This window comes from Pseudorasbora parva, chromosome 1, assembly GCF_024679245.1.
Source record: "Pseudorasbora parva isolate DD20220531a chromosome 1, ASM2467924v1, whole genome shotgun sequence".
Classification (NCBI taxonomy): domain Eukaryota; kingdom Metazoa; phylum Chordata; class Actinopteri; order Cypriniformes; family Gobionidae; genus Pseudorasbora; species Pseudorasbora parva.
In genome coordinates this window covers 6965874-6982743 of record NC_090172.1, presented here as the reverse complement: position 1 = coordinate 6982743, position 16870 = coordinate 6965874, and the positions used below count along the sequence as shown (strand labels likewise).

The 16870-nt window shown below is 38.3% G+C and overlaps 1 long non-coding RNA gene across 1 annotated transcript; it reads right to left on the bottom strand.

Moving 5' to 3' along the window:
* Positions 1-2735: 2735 nt before the first annotated feature.
* On the bottom strand, positions 2736-5514 carry LOC137082943 (uncharacterized). The gene is made up of 4 exons (XR_010906430.1): positions 5310-5514; positions 3603-3758; positions 3420-3509; positions 2736-2872 (listed from the first exon to the last, which is right to left on the bottom strand). It is a non-coding gene; the product is annotated as an uncharacterized lncRNA (long non-coding RNA).
* Positions 5515-16870: the final 11356 nt, after the last annotated feature.

Genomic DNA, 16870 nt, shown 5'->3' with positions numbered 1-16870 from the left:
GTCCAAAATGTCTAGGTATGCTGAAGCATTAAGATTTCCTTTCACTGGAACTAAAGGGCCAAGCCCAACCCCTGAAAAACAACCCCACACCATAATCCCCCTCCACCAAACTTTACACTCGGCAGAGTGCAATCAGGCAAGTACCGTTCTCCTGGCAATCACCAAACCCAGACTCGTCCACTGGAGTGCCAGAAGTGTAATTGGTCACTACAGAGAACACGTCTCCGCTGCTTTAGAGTCCAGTGGCGGCTGCTTTACCCTGCATCCGACGCTTTGAGTTGCACTTGGTTATGTAAGGCTTGGATGAGCTGCTCGGCCATGGAAACCCATTCGATGAAGCTTTCTATGCACTGCTCTTGAGCTAATCTGAAGGCCACACAAGGTTTGAATGGCTTGACTAGGCATTATATATATATATATATATATACACACACACTAATAAATGCAGTGAATATGAAAACCATGGAATTTTTGAGTAAGGCACGGATAACGACTTTTTATATAGAAAATCCTTTTACACTGAAAAAATAAAACCCTTGGATCAACTTAAAAAAATTGAAGTAATCAATCACACAAAATATTTTACATTGACTCAAGTAAATAATTTAATTTAGTTTAATTTGAAAAGTTTAAATTTATGCAACCACTTTTTAAAGGTTGATCAAACTAATTATTTTAGATTGGAACAAACTAAATATTTTAAATTGGATCAAACTAACAAATCATTATTTTATTTTGGAATAAACTGATTATTTAAATTCAAACAAAGTAATATTTATAGGCCAGAGTAAATTAATTATTTTAGGTTGTCTCAACTTAAGATGTCATTATTTAAAATGTAAAATCAAAAAAATAGCTTTTAAAACATTTTGATCAATGACTATCATAACACTTTCCTTTAGAACACATTTATATTTATTGTTCAATAAACATGTTCACATGTATAAAGATTAGCAGTCACAAAAATACAAATTTGTTACAAATAATCAAATCACCACTTGATGACATCACATTAGTAGTAATATTAAATTAGGAATGTTCTTCTGACAACACATTTCACCATAAAACATCCTAAAATATAATTAAAATGTTAAGATACAAATGTATCTCATGTTTATAAATGTATATGATTATGAACAGTCTCTTTCAGCTGAACACCAGAGACAAATCCCGGAACTGCTCCTCAGACAGTGAACAGTGAACACTGCATCAGTTTCTGATACAGAGCTGTAAGCTCTACATTTAAAGGGTTAGTTCACCCAAAAATGAAAATTCTGTCATTAATCACTTATCCTCATGTCGTTCGACACCCGTCAGTTCTCCGCTCATCTTCACACACAAATGAAGATATTAGTGTTGAAATCCGATGGCTCAGAAAGGCCTTCATTGACACCAATGTCATTTCCTCTCTCAAGACCCATAAAGGCACTAAAGACGTCGTTACAAAGCCCATCTCACTACAGCGGCTCTACAATCATTTTATAGTGACGAAAATAGTTTTTGTGCGCAAAAAAACAGAAATAATAACTTAGTGATGACCGATTTTCCTGAAGCTTCAGAGCTTTATGAATCAGCGTATTGATGAACTGAATCGATACATTGAGTCATAGTGATTTGAAGCTTTATGTTTTGAAATCTGCCCATTATTAGATAAGTCGTTATTTAGTTTTTTTTGCGCACAAAAACTATTCTGGTGTCTTTATAAATGATTGTAGAGCCGCTGTAGTGAGATGGGCTTTGTAATGACGTCTTTAGTGCCTTTAAAGGGGTACTTCAGCGCTGGGAAGATGAATCTGTATTTAAACTGAGTCATCAATGCAGTAGAAATGTGAAATTATTTTTGAATTTGGTGTCTTCTAGACTGAGAAAAGACAGAAAATGTATTTTTGTCCCATGGGGATGAAAGACTACAATTCCCAGAATGCTTCGCTGCCCTTTGAGGCCATTCCCAACACCACCAACTTCATTACTGTGACTAAGTTAGAGAAGACACTACAATTAAAAACTGAACGTGTCTGTTCAATATAATGAGTGAGTCACCGCGCGAGTGTCACAGCCCTGAGCACTAACTGCACGAGTGATGAGAGCTGAGGGAATCGCGACTACATTCGCGGCATACATTCACACAGGAGTTCAGTCTGGCACGCCTTTCAGTTCATGCCTTTGCAAGCTTAACTTTCATAGAAATGAATTTGAGAAGTTAAAAGACTTACATTGCTCACCATAGCTCCGTTTAAATGATCCTGTCTGCAAGCTGAGCTCTCCCTGCCAGCTGAGTGTAATCTCCCATCCCCCATGCGCAGATTTAAAACATGCGGAAATAGCTCCCTCTGCTGGCTGTAGTCTTTAGCCTCTGGGCAAACATTCCTCCTATGATGCAAAAATCGTCATTTTGCATCATAGGAGGAATTTTTCCAGAAATAAAATGCATAAATCTCTTGTCTCAGGGAGATATGAGGGGGGAAAGCACAATAATTTGAATATTCTCCAGGGTTTCTACTGATACAAAGCCATATGCTAATCGCTGAAGTAACCCTTTAAGGGTCTTGAGAGAGGAAATGACATTGGTGGCAATGAAGGCCTTTCTGAGCCATCGGATTTCAACAAAAATATCTTCATTTGTGTTCTGAAGATGAACGGAGGTCTTACGGGTGCCCAACCACATGAAGGTGAGGAATAAATGACAGAATATTTGTTTTTGGGCGAACTAACCCTTTAAATATAACCTATTTGTATGCAATATAGCAAGCAGGTTCAGGACCTCTGATCCTTCAATGACAATTTTAATGTCTTTTGGTGGATGAAGAGGATCCTCTTTCCCAGTGATAAAGATCGCCATGGTTGTTTGCTCCAGTTCTTCAACCTGATTTTCCTGCATAAAAAAGAAAGAGAAAATAAGTATATTATAGTGTCAGAAATCTCCCATTTTCAGTTCTTACACACTCTAAACTGAACTTGAATAGGCGTGTGAAGAGTGAGAGCAAAGCGAGGCCGGTGAGTAATTGGATGATCAGTGCCAACTGCACGTCACACTGGTCTCAGATCTCTCAAGGAGGAGTGAAGGGAGAATAAAAGGAGGAGCGACGACAGTGAAGGAAGAGAGGACCAGGCCTGGATTTTACATTGCATATAGGTGTTAAGTCATTTGCAAATGGATTCCTTTGGACACACTTATTTTGACAGTGTTACAGGGAAGACAAGGAAAAAAAGATTGTTTTGGTACGTCTGGATATGGTCTAAGTGTTCACAGCTCAAAATTCAGCAACAAAGATTTCTTATAAATAGTGTTAAAATCTCATCTTGTGAGCTGAGTTTCTCATCACACCCCTATTTATTAAAAGTGGCCAGGAAAACCTAGACTATGACCATGTTAGTCTGTAGGTGTTAACTGTGTGAGCAAGTGAGAGAGATGCCCTTACCTGGTATTCTTTGAAAAGGTGCTCAAAAGGTTCGCCGAGGTAGATCAGAGATTTGAGGATGCATTCTCTTCTGATGGTGATGTCTACAGTCTGAGTAAGAACAATAACTATGAATTAAACTTAAACATAAAAAAAAAACACTATTCAGCCATGGATCCTACTGATAATCAAATTTATAGATACCTCATCTAAAACCTGCAAGGTCCTGTTGGTCTTCTCTTTCACAACTCCTCCCTTGCTCCTGATGACCTCCGACAGTTTGGTGGAGTGCTTGTCCAACTGCGCCAAGAACTTTGTCTCCAAAGGAACTGTTGTAATTCACATGAACTCACCATGGATCTTAAAAGTAGAGCATACAGAAATAAGTTTAGAAGATGGTGAACACTAACAGAACCGTACTAAATTACAACAACAACAACAACTCATTAGTGAAAACGTACAGTTAGGTCTAAAAATGGGGAATGCCAGGGTATGGCAACTGCCATACGTAAACGCCGCCCGAGTAGTTGTGTGCCCAGCATATTCTCTGCTATATACCGACCTAAAACATTTACTTTAATAAAATCATCATCAAAGTAGTCCATATGTGACATCAGTTAGTTAATTAGAATCTCTTGAAGCATCGAAAATACATTTTGGTCCAAATATCACAAAAACTATGACTTTATTCAGCATTGTCTTCTCTTCCGTGTTCCTCAAAAAAGATTAAAAAGATTCATGATTCAGTGAATTGATCACTGATTCGGATCGCCAGTGTCATGTCATTTTAGCAGTTCGGATCGTGTGTCAAACTCCCAAACTGCTGAAATGACGTGACATTGGTCAATTCACTGATTCATGAATCGTTTGAATCTTTTTTGAGGAACACGGAAGAGAAGACAATGCTGAATAAAGTCATAGTTTTTTTTTTTTTTTGGACCAAAATGTATTTTCGATGCTTCAAAAGAATCTAATCAACCAACTGATGTCACACATTGACTACTTTGATTATGTTTTTATTAGCTTTCTGGACATGGACAGTAAAGTGGGCATTGACATATAAAATATCTTAAACTGTGTGTGAAGATGAATGGAGGTCTTACCGGTGAGGAACGACATTAGGTTGAGGAGTTAATGACATAAATTTCATTTTTGGGTGAACTAACCCTTTAAGGCATGTCTGTGGGATAAAGAACTTTCGAAAAGTATTTTTAATCACACTTATTTGCTAAAGCTCAAACGTTTGGGATCCATACTTTAAGAGCTGGAATATAGTGTGGCCCCTTTAAGAGCTGCGCGTTTCATTGAACTGCCGGTATTTTGTGTGTGTGTGGAACTGTGCCGCGATTTACGCAAGCAGTGAGAGAAACACGGATTCGGGAGCGCTCGTTCAGAAAAATAACCTGCTTATTCGTTTTATCCGATTGTAATGCATTTAGTTCAATACTGTAAGCGGTGATGGTGTTAATGATTTACCTCAGCTATGAGCGAGAGTGAGCTTCAGCGCGCTCGGACTGCAGAGAGAGAATGTGCTCAGCGAAAAAACACTTTTCTTTTAAACTGGAGTCTAATAAAAGTTAGGCAAAAAATATTGTAGCTTATGTAGGCTAACTGCACTTGTTTCGAGTAATGTTATTGTTAACTCTTTTCTTTCCCTTGACACGGTCAGTGCCCCCACACAATGCATTTAACATTAGATATTTTGCATGCATTTACGTTATTACTCACCCACCCAATGGGGGGCTAAAATAACCGAACGTTATAGTTTGAATGAAGATTGCGAACATTTCCAGTGCTGTCTTAAGTTAATTTACACGCTATCAAGTATTAGCGCTGAAATTACGGCCAGAATCAAGGCCCGTCAGATATACTTGAGGTAAAAACGTTAACGGTAGACAAAGTTTATCTTACCTTATCAATGTTACTCTTCATTCTGTCTCGGAGCCTGTCTGGATGGGTCTGATGTCCATTCCGTTGAAAAGTACCGTCACGGCCGCCGCTGGAGTTCGTGCTGTGTTCTTCTCAGACAGTTCTGACTTTTTTTTTTTTTTTTTGAACCACAGAGAGCGGGATCTCCAACTCAACAATGCGCATGTGCAAATCCTGCTTAATCTAATAAAAGTGCTCTGATCAAATTAATAAATTCAGTTTAATGTCTCGATGCCCATTTATATTGTATCAATGTAAAAAAATGGATTGAACCATAAATCTAAACTAAAATGTTTACTTGACATGAAAAAGTTAAAAATGTTAAGCTATTTCAATGAGAAAATACACATTAAACGAACAACACTAATGTTAGACTTTTTTCAGTGTAGTGACTCTTGTCAGAAAGGTCCCTGTGCTACCTATTGATTTTATTTTCATATTATTTATTGTGGCTGGCTCAGCATGTTGTGTCCATTTGGACTCCAAATTGGACTCATCAAGTTTCAGTGAGAGTAGTGCCAGGCTGAATATAATGTAGCCTGCTGCGTTTGCCCACAGAGAGCAATTTACTGTGCCACACTGATTTTAATTTTTTTTCATGTATTGTAACATTCTCTATCCCCTAAAACCCATCATAATTACCTATGAGGTAAGTGGTTTTCAGTGTGGAAATCAGACAAAAACCATCATAGAGCTCTGCTTGAAGGCTCCTGTGGATCTGATTCACATGGAAAAGATAGCAAGAGTCCTACAGATACTTTTACATCAGCAGAGTTTGGGTCTGCGGCCTATAACATAGTTGTAAAACAAATATTTTTAAGCATTTTCCATAGCGTGACAGCTCATTATTATAAGGAAAACAGCCAAAAATATAGATAAACTACTTTTGTGTTCCATGGAAGAAAGAAAGTCATATGGGCTTGAATCAACATGAACGTCGGTAAATATTGGCATCATTTAATTTTGGGCTGTTTTAAAACAATTTTAAACTATTCTTCAAATGTTCTGGTTGATTTGCTTTGAAGTGTTCTTTGAAAAAGTTATTTGCCGCGCAGCAGTGAACAACATATGGAAACATGTCTGCAGTTTTCCATTATCTGAGTATTAAGTGCATGATAAAGTAGCCTTGAGATATAGTTCACAGAAAGAATATTTCATCAAGAATCTTTGGGAAGCTTCCCGCCGATCTGTAATGTGTAATACCACAGTGATAAATAATCTAAGGATATTGTTTACAATATTAAATTTGGCTGGCTGGGTGGTAAACATTAACATTTGTATCATTAATGTGAGTGTGTAGACATTTGGGATCATTACCTGGAGCTGTATGATTGAGGACTGAAGTTCAGGCTTTGTTTGGCCTATCATCCGTCATGTGAGCTTAATGTCAGTGCATAAAAACTCTCCACCTTAAATGCAAATCTACTCTGATAAAGGTCTGGGGCATGAAATGATCCTTGTGATGGATGACATTCCCCACACCCTCCGTGAAAGACAGCAGGGTGACAGATCCAGAGAGCTGTAATATTCCTACTAGAAAGAAAAAAACCTCTGCCTCAATAACATCAGCTCGGCCCGCCTCCATTTTGAGATGTTATTACATGTGGTGCTGATGCTTCATTTAAATATTCAAATATGCAAAGGAAATTCAGGCATTTGGATGATCGGTTCACTGAGCTGTCATTACATCTTTGGAAGTAAAAGACACACTCTGATTCCATTCAGCGCTGTCACAAAGCGGAAAATAATTCAGCGGATATGAATCAGGTTAAGCCAGGATAACGTGTGCCATCTAATCAACATGTGCTGTGCCAGCAGGCACTGACCACCCCTTTCCCCTGGTATAATTAACATCTGTGTTTGTATTGCGACAAATATATTTTGGTAAAGTACACTCTCAGATAAAAAGATACAAAAGCTGTCCCTGGGGCGGAACCTTTTCAAAATTGACATTTTTCTACCTAAAGAGTGCATATTAGTCCCTCTAAGGTACAAATTAGAACCTTTTTAAAGGGTACCATCAGTGACAACTGTTGTACCTTTTGTCTGAGAGTGTATTGAATGAGGATGTAGGCTAGATGTAGCTTCATTTCTATTTTTATCGAGTCGAAAATGTGAAGGTGATACAACTGTTCTTATATTATTATTATTATGAAGAAAAAAGTCTCATTAAAATAATTAAATTACTGGAAAGAAAAAAAGTAGTTTGGCATAATAATGTGTTAATATTTCATTTAAAGCTGCAATCCGTAACTTTTTTTGATTAAAATAAAGTTATCCAACATAACCAGCCAGTGTTCAAAACGATCTCCTTCTTTAGCCAGGTTAACAACAGTAAGCTTGTAATAATGTATTATAATTTGAGTGGTACTGCTAGCTTTCTGCATTAAATAAAAGCATGATGTCATTCATCTTTGCGTCATTACTTCATGTCTGTATACATAAAAAAGGAGCCTGCCTAGTAGTAGTATAGCTATCATGTTGGGATGCTCTAGGTGGCGGATCATTTATAGCCTTTTCTCACAGCAGCTGTAATAATTAAACATATCATTTTGATGGCTGAGTATCACTGTTGCTCTGTTACATTTCTTTGATATTTACGGATTACGCATGTCTAACCAAAATCACCAGTGATTTCTGATATGTAATGATTCATGTCTACAGTCAAATGTTTTTGTCTCAAATCCAAACCAGTGACTAAATGGTCAACTTCACATTGTTTCTCTTAGTAGAATGAAAATTATCTGTTATTTAAACTCCAATTAAATGATATATAGTAAGCGATCAAAGAACGCTCCCTTTGCAATTGCTGGAGCTGTCAATCAAACAGCAAAAGTTTAACAGTAAAAACTTGCGCTAAAACTCCCGTTTTAATCAACAAATATCTTTACATTGTGATTGCACTGTTAGATATGATGAAAGCATTCGCTTAAGGGTTAGTTCACCCAAAAATTATTTCATTAATTACTCACCCTCATGTCGTTGGACACCCGTAAGACCTTCGTTCAGCTTCAGAACACAAATGAAGATATTTTTGTTGAAAGCTGAGAAAGGCTTCAGAAAGGCCTCCATTGGCATTCAGTACATTCCCACTGACCCACTCACTGACCCATAAAGACACTAAAGATGTCGATACAAAGTCCATCTCACTACAGTGGCTGTACAATCATTTAACGAAGCAACAAGAATAGTTTTTTTGCGCAAAAAATAAATAAAAATAATTACTTTATCCGCCAAGTTCTTGTCTTCTGTGTAGGTCTCGGACGTGAACTCACCTGGAACTCACGCGATAGCGGCTCCTCCTCTTCCGGGTCATGTATCTGAACGGTGGAGCTGCGTCATATTCTCGGGCATGCATCAAGTTCACGTCAATAACTTGGTGGATAAAGTCGTTATTTTGATTTTTGTGCGAACGAACAATAATTATTTTTGTCGCATTGTAAAATTATTGTACAGCCATTGTAGTGAGATGGACTTTGTAACGAAGTCTTTAGTGTCTTTATGGGTCTTGTGAGTGGGTCAGTGGAAATGTACTGAATCCCAATGGAGGCCTTTCTGAAGCCTTTCTCAGCTTTCAACAAAAATATCTTCATTTGTGTTCTGAAGATGAACAAAGGTCTTACGAGTGTCCAACGACATGAGGGTGCGTAATTAATGAAATAATTTTCTAATAACCCTTTAATGTGCAGAAATCGAATTACAATGACAATCCCACTGCATTCATGCGTTCAACATGTCTGTGATCGTGCTCATCACTGCAACCTTTCATGCGATGATCTAAATATAATGCTATAATTATAACACTTTTCATGATTGGTAAACCTTGAGAGCTGTAATAGTAAAAAAACATGCTAAAAGATTTCGAAAAAGTACCACATGTAATACTATTTCCATATGCAAATATTTTAGCCAATCACAGCAGTGGGCATTTACACTGAAGTCTCACATCAGCCAATCACAGCAGTCGGCGTTTACACTGAAGTCTCACATCAGCCAATCACAGCAGTGGGCATTTACACTGAAGTCTCACATCAGCCAATCACAGCAGTGGGCGTTTACACTGAAGTTTCACATCAGCCAATCACAGCAGTGGGCATTTACACTGAAGTTTCACATCAGCCAATCACAGCAGTGGGCGTTTACACTGAAGTCTCACATCAGCCAATCACAGCAGTGGGCGTTTACACTGAAGTTTCACATCAGCCAATCACAGCAGTGGGCATTTACACTGAAGTCTCACATCAGCCAATCACAGCAGTGGGCGTTTACACTGAAGTTTCACATCAGCCAATCACAGCAGTGGGCATTTACACTGAAGTTTCACATCAGCCAATCACAGCAGTGGGCATTTACACTGAAGTCTCACATCAGCCAATCACAGCAGTGGGCGTTTACACTGAAGTTTCACATCAGCCAATCACAGCAGTGGGCATTTACACTGAAGTCTCACATCAGCCAATCACAGCAGTGGGCGTTTACACTGAAGTTTCACATCAGCCAATCACAGCAGTGGGCATTTACACTGAAGTTTCACATCAGCCAATCACAGCAGTGGGCATTTACACTGAAGTCTCACATCAGCCAATCACAGCAGTGGGCGTTTACACTGAAGTTTCACATCAGCCAATCACAGCAGTGGGCATTTACACTGAAGTTTCACATCAGCCAATCACAGCAGTGGGCATTTACACTGAAGTTTCACATCAGCCAATCACAGCAGTGGGCATTTACACTGAAGTCTCACATCAGCCAATCACAGCAGTGGGCGTTTACACTGAAGTTTCACATCAGCCAATCACAGCAGTGGGCGTTTACACTGAAGTCTCACATCAGCCAATCACAGCAGTGGGCGTTTACACTAAACAGATCATTTAAAACAGAAGCTAAAATCAGTGTAACACTAACATTATAAGTGCACCCCAGGAAACATTATGAAATAATAAAATAATGCAGTTCATGACCCCTTTAAAATAACCAAACTTTTCCAAGCCTTGATTGCAGTTATTTTTAGCCAACTGATGCCAAGATTATTGAAAAATGCATGTTTTCCTAAACTAACTTGTGCTTGTTCTTGTTTGTGCTATATTCCTTTTATTCCAGTTTTTGTAGGTAGATATTTCCACACTTTTCTGTACTTGCAGTGAAAAGATTTGTCCATGCCCTATTCTTTAGTTATTCCCTGCTGTGCTGTCAAACATAAATCACACCACTCTTATCTTGCACAAATTTAATGGAAAAATAATTATGTTTCTTGCTGAGGCAGGAGTGTGTTAAGCCCCAAAAGTCAATCGGCAGATAAAGACGGAGAACATTTCAAAATGTGTTTATTCATCCATCCTGTTTGTTATCATTTTGTGCGCCAGACATGATTTAAACAGACAAAAGACTCAGAGAACTGAAGAAGATCTAGTGTAATTGAAAATATCAGCTTACAGTATTTGGCCATACAATATTTTTAATAATAGTCTAATCCAGTTGTCAACCCAGATGTCCTTTAGTTGTTAATTACAGCTCAGTCCAATGCTAAATGTATTAGTCAGGCACACGGCTCTGTTGGCCTATTGTTAAATCAATAGTTTGAGTTTTTTCATGGCCAGTCTAGTGCAGAAATATTTAATTTCACAATAACTGGCATTGATCTGCGAATGGATAGACACAACACGAAACATCTTGGACAAAAATGTGTCAAGGTCTTCTCATTTTGTGTCAGTGCTTGAACAGTATTTGATTACTTTCTCACATCTTTGTGTAAGTAAAATTTAACTGGAGATTTTTATTAGTATTCTTTTTATTAGTATGGATATTTATCTGTGTTAGCAGTTTTATAAAGAGATCAGGTTGGACCATGGGCGTCGCTAGGTCCTTTTTAGGGGGGCTTCAAGCTTATGCCTCAGCCCCCCTAATAAATATGTGATTAACCTTTAAAACATAAGAAACTGGCATCGGCTTCGTCCCGTTTTTTAGTCTGTCACTCCAATCCGCAGCGGCTCTGAGCGCAGTGCACGTCAGAAGCAGAGGTGTGTGTGTGTAAATCTGAGCGTCATTGGTTATGTCACCGCTCGTCAATATCAAAACATTTGATAAAACCAATCAAATCAGAGTAGGCGGGCTTTATGGTAACACAGAAACTGCTGAGGCTGAGCGCAAATTTTAGCAGCGTAACTCGACGTCAAGTAAGATAAATGTAAGCAGCTAAACTAAACATTCATGTTTGACAGCTTTTGCTTAAGTCAGAAATGTTAAACAAAAGAAAAAAATATTTAGGCAAATGTAAGAAACTTTTGTCTAATTTCGCCATTTTTAACTGGAAATATGCCTATTGATTCATAATGGGCCTTAAAGCTACACTGTGTAACTTTATTAGTTTATTCTTAGGTAAAAACACTTAATATATGTGCTCATTAATGTATATTTACTTCTTTCAAGTAATAAAGTATTCTCGTAAGTTTATAATATGCCATTGAAAACACATACGGGTGAGGGGTTCGAATGCCAGTCGCCATGTTGAAAGTTCGTTAGCCAAAGAGGGACATACCCGTAAATTCAAGCTTCGCCTTTCACGTTTTATTACTCGATGGCACCGTGTCGAATGTGAAAAGGGGGATTGCCATGTTAATCTTGGACTAAATCGGCCACCGTAGGAGTTAAAACGAAATCAGAATTGAGAGGAACAGAAACTATTATTCACTGGATGGACATATACCTTTACACCGCTAGATGGGGGAAAATATCACACAGTGTAGCTTTAATGAACAAGAAATATTAACAAAGCCATTTTCATCAGATAGGGATAAGACTAATAATGAATGTGTATATATTTTAAATTAATAATTCTATTTGTAACATTCAGTAAATGAAAAAAAAACTCAGCTTTTTCAGCCTGTATTGGGCATTAGTAATGAATGTGTTCATATTGTGAATTTAATAAACTTAAAACTCTAATAAACAGTAAATTAATGTGTCTAAGAAAATTATTCATGAAACATATAAATGTCAGTCTGTTAATATGTAAAACATATGTTTACTTTATTCACTGACAAAAAGAGAGATGTGGACATAAGAAAGACAAATAATCTACTGCCCAGTGACATGGTTTTCAAGATATTATCTATTTTTTTTTGGCCTTCAGAACATCTTAAAATGCACATAGATCATAGAAATCAAAATTTTCTCAGGGGAGCATGCCCCCGAACCACCCTAAAATTTGGGATCTTTAAACCTGCCTTACATTATTGGGTATGATTAATGCATGTACAGTTAGTACCCAAGTAAGGTGTTAATATTTGCTTTATAAGTAATGATAAACAGCCAATATCTTCTGGGTATGCATGTTTGTAAGCTATTAGTTAATAGCGCAATTTTGGACCTTTGGATAGTGTTACCATTTTTTATACAGGCCTATCCCTCACTGGGGGCTGAGCCCCCCTAAAATAAAAATCCTAGAAACACCCCTGGGTTGGACATATAAAGACAGAAAAATGTACTTTGTGAGGTTTTACTGAAACCTGTTGAAAGACGAAGCATGTGCGAAGCTCTGCGCTCAATTCAACTCCCTCTCACGGCGGCTGACATCTCTAGACTGCTGAAGATGAAGGTGTAATGTGAGGGGCACGCTGTATCTCACTGGATAATAAAGCATAAAAATGCACGACAATTCATTTTCTTAGACACTTAGAGTGTCAGGTCGGGCTTGGCTGCTGTGAGACAGGAGTGTGATAAAATGGCAGGAAGTTCAATGTTTCTTGAAGGGAAATATCACGATATATTTCATTTCCTCTCACTCATGATGCGAATTCAGGAGGATCTGTTTGCATAGGAGACATTTCAATAAGTCGCAGGTTACTATAAGGGATAAGTGTGAATTGAATGTAATGTTTTCAGACAGCAGTGGGCGTTTAGACTGAAGTCTCACAGCAGCCAATCACAGCAGTGGGCGTTTAGACTGAAGTCTCACAGCAGCCAATCACAGCAGTGGGCGTTTAGACTGAAGTCTCACAGCAGCCAATCACAGCAGTGGGCGTTTAGACTGAAGTCTCACAGCAGCCAATCACAGCAGTGGGCGTTAAGACTGAAGTCTCACAGCAGCCAATCACAGCAGTGGGCGTTAAGACTGAAGTCTCACAGCAGCCAATCACAGCAGTGGGCGTTTAGACTGAAGTCTCACAGCAGCCAATCACAGCAGTGGGCGTTTACACTGAAGTCTCACAGCAGCCAATCACAGCAGTGGGCGTTTAGACTGAAGTCTCACAGCAGCCAATCACAGCAATTAGCATTATTTACAGACTTAATAACAGACTTAACCGTACACTTTTTTGACCCACTTAAGTGGGCTGCATTATATACTTAGTTATATATACACATTATAAATAAATTCATAATTCTATTTTGTTAAGTATTCAAAATTCTCTTTTGAATAAGTGCACTTTAGTATATTTGTGATACTAATTACTAATTATAGAAATAATGTACTTTAAAAGTATACTTGAGTGCAAACTGAATAATGTTTTAAGGCCTAAAACGGCATTTTATTTACAAACAAACAAAATGTATTATGGTTTAAATGTATTAATTAATTGAATTAGTTATGTTACATTAGAGTGCTATTTTGACTCACTTAAGTAAGACTTCATATTTATATACAATTTCATAAAAACTTCTATATTATCTTTGAAATATGGTTAAAATGTACTTTTGAATATACTGACAACAATTTATGGTAAACTGAAATATACTCTAATGTATTTTCTATTAAAACTTATATGCGTTTGCATATATTTGTAATGAATAATGAGGACGTCTTGGTACATATAACATTTATTTAAGACCTGTTTTAATGTTGTTTATATGTCTATGTGGTGTTTTAAAGCGGCACTAGGTAACTTTTCAACCTTCATAATATATTTTTCAAGACTCTTGTGATGATAAATCGACTTACAATAGGTTTAATGACACGTCTGCCATAGCCTGATGGGGTCTGTATCGTTTTTAATCGTACTTTTAAACTTCGGGTTTCGGGTAGTAACCCGAGAACAAAAAGAACTACAACATTCGACTGCTTTACGGCATATACGTCACTTCCACCAACACCCACACTTCCTTACATTCGGACGTGCGAGCCCAACTATATGTTCGTCGGATAATATAGTCATGTCCGAAGCAGCAGAGATAAATAAGAAAGAAAAGGTTTTGTTGGAGGAAAGCAATAAGAGGAAACGAAAAAGTGATGGGATTAAAGGCAGGACGAGGATCAACATGTGACCAGCGTTTGCTCGTCGGCGTGAGCTGAAGGAGGCGTGCCCGACCGATGCTGTCCTGCTTGTTACGGTGATTACCTACCACTCAAACATTGAACTGAAGTATCATATAGATTCTGTAAAACGGTAACCAATAGACTACTATAATGACGCTGGCTTGTAAACGTGAGCATCGCGATTATTTGGCGTTTGAAAAAAATAAAACCCATGAAATTATATTCATATGACATGCTGAAACATGCCACTGACTGTAACGTTACCTGGGATGAAGACATTTCACACGCGACGCCAGAAGAACTCCTCTTGCAGTGTTCAGGGGAACTGTTAGTGTTGCACCAACCCGCGGCGCCACTTTTATGAAGTTATTTGGCCCGCCCCGCACCACTGTATATATTTTTACAACCCGCCCCGCACCCGCGACCATTAAATAGACATACGGGGTCTGCGGGTTATGAGACGACCCGTGCATCACTAGTTCAGGGCTATCAGGGTTGTCATGTCAACAAATGCACGCACGATGGCATCCCCTGTTGTAGGATGACAGATCTTACGACACTAGTTGAGGACATTATTTTTTCCCAACTGTAGGGGGACCCCGAGAGCAAAAGTTGCCAAGTGCTGCTTTAATATGCTATTTAAGATAAACCATGTCCGACTTCATAAGTCAACTCAATTACTGAGTAATTTCTCTTTAAAAGTGCAGTAAACCAAAGACAGTCTCAAAATGTGGTTTGAAATCTCGGGTGTTTCTGACATCACAAACTTGTAGCCAATCCCGTCAACGTGTGGAGGGACTTTAGCTAATCATTAACTATTCTCTGAAGCAGGGGAGTCTTGAGAGAAGCCAGGTTATCCTGGGATGTTTTTCTGTTGATATGAAAAGTCAGGTACATTTAGCAATATATCGGGTGAAATATGTATATGATAGCCTGACAAGCCAGACCCACATCAAGATGTTTGGTCTGGAAACTAAACACTGACAGCTCAATCCGAGGGGCGGGATAAACGGTTGTCTTTCAAACTCCCTCTGCACGCGATAGGATAGTGCTACAATCAACCAGAGCAATGAAGAAGCGGAGCTAGTTGATAGATTAAAGCTTTGCCGTATCCGGATGGCAAAACTCTGAACACATCTTCCTTTTTTAAGAATGATTTCAGTGCTGTTATTTTCTCAAAGAAAATGTTAACTCTTTTTAAAGCCGTGGCCAAAGCCGATTCGAAAGAATGCCGTTCGCCAGCTTCTTTGTTTACGAGAAGCATGCTGAACCTCCACAACTCTGCCATCATTATGTTAAGCCCGCCCACTGATTCTATATTTGATGTGATTGGCCTGACCAGAGTTTGTTTTTTTTCTAGTTGCTACTACACTCGCGGCACATTAGATTTGCTGCCGCTAGGGTGCGTCTAGATGTCTAGGGTATGTATATGATGTTTATCTCATCCTTTGGATGAGACATTAAACAAAGGTCCTGACGGTCTTTAAAAAAATCCAAGGATGTCCTTCAGTAACCCTGGCATTCTGGCCAAATTTGCCCATTGGCCTGTGTTCATCATGGCATCCTAATCATCCACATATACTGATTGGCTTCATCGTCAAGCTTCATCTCCTCTCCATCAATAAGCTGGTGTGTGTGGTGAGCGTTCTGGTGCAATATGGCTGCCGTTGCATCATCCAGGGATGCGTTTCCCAAAAGCATCGTTAGCCAACTATGGTCGCAATTTCCGTCGTTATCAACATAGTTTAACCAGTCTGTGTTTCCCAAAACTATTGTTCTAACAAACATTCGCAAACATCGCCGCAAACTTGTGTGGTTGCAACGACAGTTCTCGAACTGTGGTTAGAAGCAGAGTTTCTTTTTTGCATGACGTCGACTTTTAATAAATCCTTAACTTGAGCAAAATAATCAAGCTGACATTTAGTACAATCTATATATTTTATTTCAATTACATTCAAATGTGAGTTAAAAGAGTTAAGATCTTTAAAGAGATTTAAAGCACATTATTTGAAGAGTGTGCATGTGCGGACGTGCTCTGGTAAGTAAGAACAAGCCTATAATTGAATCTTGAAATAAAGCTAAATAAATGAGAAAAATAAGAATTAGTCCTCAGGTGCCATGTCCTAATTTTAGCAAAAATATAGCATGAATTAGATCTCAAACTAATTAATTAAAAGTAGCTATTGCTCCGCCACCTGTGTGACATCATTAACCAACATGGTAGAGCGACAGATTTGTGACAATACAGCTTCGGGAAACAGTCGCGATTAGTTAGTTGATTTCTTCAATGATG